General features: G+C 40.9%; 1 long non-coding RNA gene across 1 annotated transcript; it reads right to left on the bottom strand.

The window, feature by feature from the left end:
* Nucleotides 1-1888: 1888 nt before the first annotated feature.
* On the bottom strand, nucleotides 1889-2655 carry LOC116410247. The gene is made up of 3 exons (XR_004222201.1): nucleotides 2614-2655; nucleotides 2448-2526; nucleotides 1889-1911 (listed from the first exon to the last, which is right to left on the bottom strand). It is a non-coding gene; the product is annotated as an uncharacterized LOC116410247 (long non-coding RNA).
* Nucleotides 2656-6586: the final 3931 nt, after the last annotated feature.

Here is a 6586-nt window from a genome sequence, read left to right as displayed (position 1 = left end):
GCTGAAACTGACAGGGGTAAGAAGGTAAGATCCAGTCAAAGTGGTACCATGATTCCCATTGATGCGGGTTTTCATCCTTCAAAGTACGACTGGAACAGAACAGTCACAGACTTCCAATCACGGCGATTCCATTGAACTTATTCGGTTAGGAGTGTGTTGGCCTGGTCTCTTTGCCTGTCTTTATTGATGAGCCAATGGCTGTGAATCCATGCCTGCCGACAAAACTTGCTCATCGCTACCTGTCTCTCATTTAGTTTCCATAAAGGCCCAGTCTGGGGACCCACAAGTTCTCAGAGCTCCTTTTAGAGGTTTGTATTCCTTCTCTTCAGCATTGCGTGCCACAGTATCAGCCCAATGGTGTCAAGTCCTAATAACGCCAAGTTGTATGTTCCAAAGGGCGGTGGGAATCAAACAGCAAGTACTGCTCTTTCAGTTCCCTTGAAGGTGCCCAGGGCTTTCTTTTCCACTTTTTCCATGTAACAGTTCAGTAGAACTGAAGACACAGGCAAACCCATAACACCACCATGTTTTTGTCCATAGAAAACTCCATTGTGCTTGAAGTAGGTGGTATTGAGACACAGGCCCAGTAAGGAACAAACTTGTTCTGGATTCAGCTTTGTTCTGCTGTATCAGCCCAATAGTGTCAAGTCCTAATAACGCCAAGTTGTATGTTCCAAAGGGCAGTGGGAATCAAAAAGCAAGTACTGCTCTTTCAGTTCCCTTGAAGGTGCCCAGGGCTTTCTTTTCCCACTTTTTCCATGAACCAGTTCAGTAGAACTGGAGACACCGGCAAACCCATAACACCACCATGTTTTTGTCCATAGAAACTCCATTGTGCTTGAAAGTAGGTGGTATTGAGACACAGGCCCAGTAAGGAACAAACTTGTTCTGGATTCAGCTTTGTTCTGCTGTATCAGCCCAATAGTGTCAAGTCCTAATAACGCCAAGTTTTATGTTCCAAAGGGCGGTGGGAATCAAAAAGCAAGTACTGCTCTTTCAGTTCCCTTGAAGGTGCCCAGGGCTTTCTTTTCCACTTTTTCCATGAACCAGTTCAGTAGAACTGGAGACACAGGCAAACCCATAACACCACCATGTTTTTGTCCATAGAAAACTCCATTGTGCTTTGAAGTAGGTGGTATTGAGACACAGGCCCAGTAAGGAACAAACTTGTTCTGGATTCAGCTTTTGTTCTGCTGTATCAGCCCAATAGTGTCAAGTCCTAATAACGCCAAGTTTTATATTCCAAAGGGCGGTGGGAATCAAAAAGCAAGTACTGCTCTTTCAGTTCCTTGAAGGTGCCCAGGGCTTTCTTTTCCACTTTTTCCATGAACCAGTTCAGTAGAACTGGAGACACCGGCAAACCCATAACACCACCATGTTTTTGTCCATAGAAAACTCCAATTGTGCTTGAAGTAGGTGGTATTGAGACACAGGCCCAGTAAGGAACAAACTTGTTCTGGATTTATCTTTGTTCTGCTGTGAAGGGTGGTGCCTTGTTTCAGCCGTTTCCTCACTCTGTTTGTCACCAACATACAATGGCGCTTTGACACCCTTACCCCGGCGGTTTCACAGCATTTCACACCTCCAGGCATGTACTTTGAAGGATTAACACCCTCATCAATAAGAATCATGGTACCACTGTGACTGGATCTCACCTTCTTACCCCTGTCAGTTTCAGCCAACCCCTAACTGAATACGTTCAATAGAACCATTGTGATTGGATGTCTGTGAGTGTACTACCCTCAAGGGTTCAAGTGCCGGGGAATTCCCTACCTGCCATCTGAACTGAAGAAGCCGCGCGGATGTGTTGGGGAAACGTTTCCAAGATGAACTGGGAAAAGTCCAGTTGCTTCAGACCTAATTCTACTAGATAGAGCAGGTGTTACAACTCGGCAGATGTTTTTGCGCCACCTGAGGAAGAGAAAAAGGATTTATCATATGAATTCAGTGTATTAGATAAAATGTTGAAATAAATATATAAAGGACAAGGAATAATTCATTGTTGGGGTACCATTATCTTAGGTAACATTTTAGTCGGGTTCTCACATATATGGGGAATTTATAAATAGTTCGAGTTTGATTTTTTTTTCACAATTTAAGATATTTTGCGCTCAAAGAACCTCAAATTGGAATTATGCTTCGAAAACTCAAATGTCTGTTATTAAGTGCAAAAAACCTTAAAACTCCAATGTAAAACTTCACCATCTAAATGCGAGTGAGTTTATATAGAAGTAAATGGGAGTTGCCCTGGGCAAAGTCGTGCCATATTTTTTACAAATTAGTTAATTCGAGGTATTTGAGTTTTTTTATGTGAAAGAGTTTTCCATATTAATAAATAAGAAGAGAATTTGATATGTGAGTTTATTCAATGTAGAAGAACTAACCAATTCCCCAACAAATGAGCCAGTAATATATATAATGGGTACAGTAGGTAATATTATCCCTACCTCACACAAAGAACAGTGAGCTCAGAGAGCTCATCCAGATTAGCTCGGAGGGGGCTCCCTCCTCGCTCAGTTGTTCATCCTGGTTATAAAAGAGAGAAGATGAAAAATGAATATTTCACAGGGCAAATGAATACAAAGTTTGTAACAGTTTTCTTTTTCTGCTTACACTGTCACTGCTCTCCCCTGATGACTCCCCAGAATCAAAATAGGGCTCGAATGGGGGCATGTCCCTTCGGTTCTCCTGGTTAAGATAAGAAAACATTATTTTATGAGATCAACTCCGATCAGTACAGAATATGATAAAACAAATCTTTAACATTTCATTAATTGCACTTTCATCCGTTCATTGATTATTTTCTGCTTACCTCACAGTGACAGGAATGGTCACTGTCACTGGATTCCTCCGATGATGTTGGCTGTTGAAAAGACAGGAAAAGGGGATTAAAAATAAAGTCAGTTACAATCTTTAGACGACAGTCTGCGTTTTGCAGTCTAACCCAACCTATAAAACTATTCCCATTAATTCAGCCCCACAGAACTACATTAACTCAGTTCCCTAGAGAAGATGCTAAAGTGAATGTTCTGTAGGGCGATCTGATGCCGGGATTGAAATTGTAATATAATTGTCTTTGCTGCTTACCCCAAAGAGTCTGATGGGCTGACACGGAGGCATGCCCCTTCGATTCTCCTGGTTAAGATAAGAAAACTCAGATCAGTACAGAATATGATAAAACAAATCTTTACAATGTCTTTAATTGCACTTTTCCGTTCATTGATTATTTTCTGCTTACCTTGCAGTGATAGCAATGGTGGAAGGGGAATGACGACGAATGATGGTGTTCTTCCTGGATAAAAAAGAAAGAAGATCAGAAACAACTATTTCACAGCGCAACTGAACGCAAAGTTTGTAAAAGGTATTTTTTCTGCTTACGTCGCAATTGCTCTTTTCAGGCTCCTGACAGTCCTAATGGGAATACAGAAAAAGGGGATTAAACTCAGTTCAGTTAAACTCCTTATTGCAGCGCAACACAACATATAAACGTAACATATTGTGCCCATTGCTGCTTACCTGCGGCAGAGCGTCGCCTGCTCCCTCCTAGTTTTGGGGGAAAGAAAGAATAATATTGTATTAATTTAGCCCCATAAATCATTCTGAGATAAAACTTGTATAAAGGAAAGTAATACAATACTGAGTGGCGCCATTTTCACAATATGTCTCCCTTCCCTTTACTTACCTGACAGGTGTTATTGTCAGTGGGATTGTCTGCTGGTTCCTCCTGGTTAAGAAATAGAAAAGGCCCAGATCAGATCAATTCAATGTAGTAATGAGGATTCTAAGACAGGGTATAAATATGACAAAGGGACACGGTAGGAATGACATTAATATGGCTGCTAAAGTGTAAGAGAGCAGAAACAATTATTCCTTCTTACCTGGCGAGTCTGAGCCCCGGGTGTTTCTGGGCGCTCCTGGGTAAGAAAGGGAAATGAAAGAGATGAGCGAGGTTGTATGATTTCTGTTGTAAATAAGCCGATTGGCTGATAAGGGACTTTGATTTGTATTTATCCCTCTCTATTAGTCTAAAGGTCCCCATACACGGGCCAACTATAGCTGCCGATATGGGTCCCTTGGACCGATTCGGCAGCTAATCGGCCCGTGTATGGGCAGAACAGAGCGGCCTGCCTGACCGATATCTGGCCTGAAATTGGCCCGATCTCGTTTGGCCAGGTTAGAAAATCCAGTCGGATCGGGGACCGTATCGGCTCGTTGATGCGGTCCCCGAACCGACTGCCCCATAACCACAAATGTAATCTGATCGTTTGGCCCCAGGGCCAAACGATCGGATTATTTTTTTTTTAAGTTTCTTGCTACCCGATATCGCCCACCCGTGGGTGGGGATACCGGGTGAAGATCCACTTGCTTGGGGACATCGCCAAGGGAGCGGATCTTATAGTGTATGGGCACCTTTATGCTTACCTCAATCTCCTCGCCAGGCTCAGCAATCTGCTCTGGTTCCTCCTGATGAAGAGCGATACGATTAGTTATGGGATCAACTTACTATAGTTCTGTAGCTCATTATCATTAATTAACTCAGTTTCAGCAAATAAAATAGTTCCTCTACTACTTACCTGGCAGATGTTGGTCTCAGGGGTCGGCGGCTCTGGGCAGATGTCAATGCCACATCCAACCGACGGAACCTGATTAAGAGAGGAAAATAAATCAGATTCACACATTTCTGGATTTTTCACCAAAAACTTCAAACCTCATTTTCACAAGAATTTCCATGTGCTTACAAACAATACAAATCATGGAAACCCCTTGAGCCAAATATTCAATAAAGGCTACAATTTGCCCAGCGCGGGCTCCCACTGACAGCTTTTAGATTGCGTCATTTTCTATTAGGGTTTTTACACTTGGTAAATTACAGAAATATTGTGTAATTAGTAAAATACTCTATTTTTAGGTCTAAAAAGGTGCGATTCATAAAAACAAACAATAATGTAGGGTGTCAACTCCTTTTCTGCTTACCAGGCAGGTGGTGGTCTCCGGAAGAGCCTGGGAATGAGATAAACAAAGTGATGTTATTTTATAGAATTAACGGCCCTATCATCTATCAAGATCTATATAAGGCACAAAATGACTAACGATGTGTTTAGTACTGGGGGAAAAAGTGCTTTTGAGAAGATATCATTCATGTGTATAAATAAATGCAGTCTGTACATGAATTTATTCTGATATCAATTCAAAGGGGAAGGGGCTGTTCTTGCCAGGGAACCAAACATATTGAAAAGGGTTTCAGCCAATAATAATCTATTATATTATATTGATATGTTATAGAATGTGCCCAGATATGGTTTGTGGTAATGAATGATTTTGTAGATTTAGATATAAAAGTGGGAAAGTAGAATGATGGGGGAATGGGTCGTAGTGAATATACCAGTAAATTCTCAGCGTTATTAAGGGCCTGTGACAAAGTCACATATAAATCTATAGGTCAGTAAATAATAAGGTTTCAATAACCACAAATAACCCCGGAAAGTTGTGTTTTTTTTACATTTGGCCAAATTGCTGCTTACCACAATGATGTCGCCGGCGGGTTCGTCTTGGTGGTTCTAGGAAGGATAAAATCATGTTTTATTACAAGAATAAACGAGCAAAAATGGTACAAATAAAAGTAAATGAAATGGCTGGAAAAGCACAATAGTGAGCAAAGTGTGATCATTATATTGTGTTAACCAGTTCCTCCCTGCTTACCACGACGACCACATCGGCTTCATCTTTTTCAATCTAGGAAGAATAAAAACACGTTTTATTACAAAAATAAATGAGAAAAAGGCAAACAGATTGTAAATGCAATGGCTCAAATAGGGCAAATAGTCAGTAACGTGGGATTTTTATACTGAGTGAATTGGTTATTCTCTGCTTACCGCAACGAATTCGCTCGCGGTTTATTCCGTCGTTTCTAGTAAAGAATAAAAGGTTTATTATCAAAAGAAATGAGCAAATGGGCAAAGTAGAATGAATTCAGCAATACAATAGGGCGAGCAGATCCCTTGGGAATTCACGTCTGAAACCGCAATCAGTGCTGCCCTGCAACATGTATTTATTAGACGTGTCCCTGAACTTTCAAGTGATCTGGTCTCCCTACAATAATATATATATATATGTATAGGATCCCTTATACGAAAACCCGTTATCCAGAAAGAAACAGTACCTGTACTTTATCCCAACTAAGAAATAATTACCCCTTATTGGGGGCAGAACAGCCCTATTGGGTTTATTTAATGGTTAAATGATTCCCTTTTCTCTGTAATAATAAAACAGTACCTGTACTTGATCCCAACTAAGATATAATTACCCCTTATTGGGGCAGAACAGCCCTATTGGGTTTATTTAATGGTTAAATGATTCCCTTTTCTCTGTAATAATAAAACAGTACCTGTACTTGATCCCAACTAAGATATAATTACCCCTTATTGGGGCAGAACAGCCCTATTGGGTTTTATTAAATAACTTTTTAGTAGACTTAAGGTGTGGAGATCCCAATTACGGAAAGACTCCTTATCCGGAAAGCCTCAGGTCCCGAGCATTCTGGATAACGGGTCCTATACCTGTATATAGCAAGGCTATGAATAGCACT

This window comes from Xenopus tropicalis, chromosome 4 (genome assembly GCF_000004195.4).
Source record: "Xenopus tropicalis strain Nigerian chromosome 4, UCB_Xtro_10.0, whole genome shotgun sequence".
NCBI lineage: Eukaryota > Metazoa > Chordata > Amphibia > Anura > Pipidae > Xenopus > Xenopus tropicalis.
This window is presented reverse-complemented; position numbering and strand designations above follow the sequence as displayed.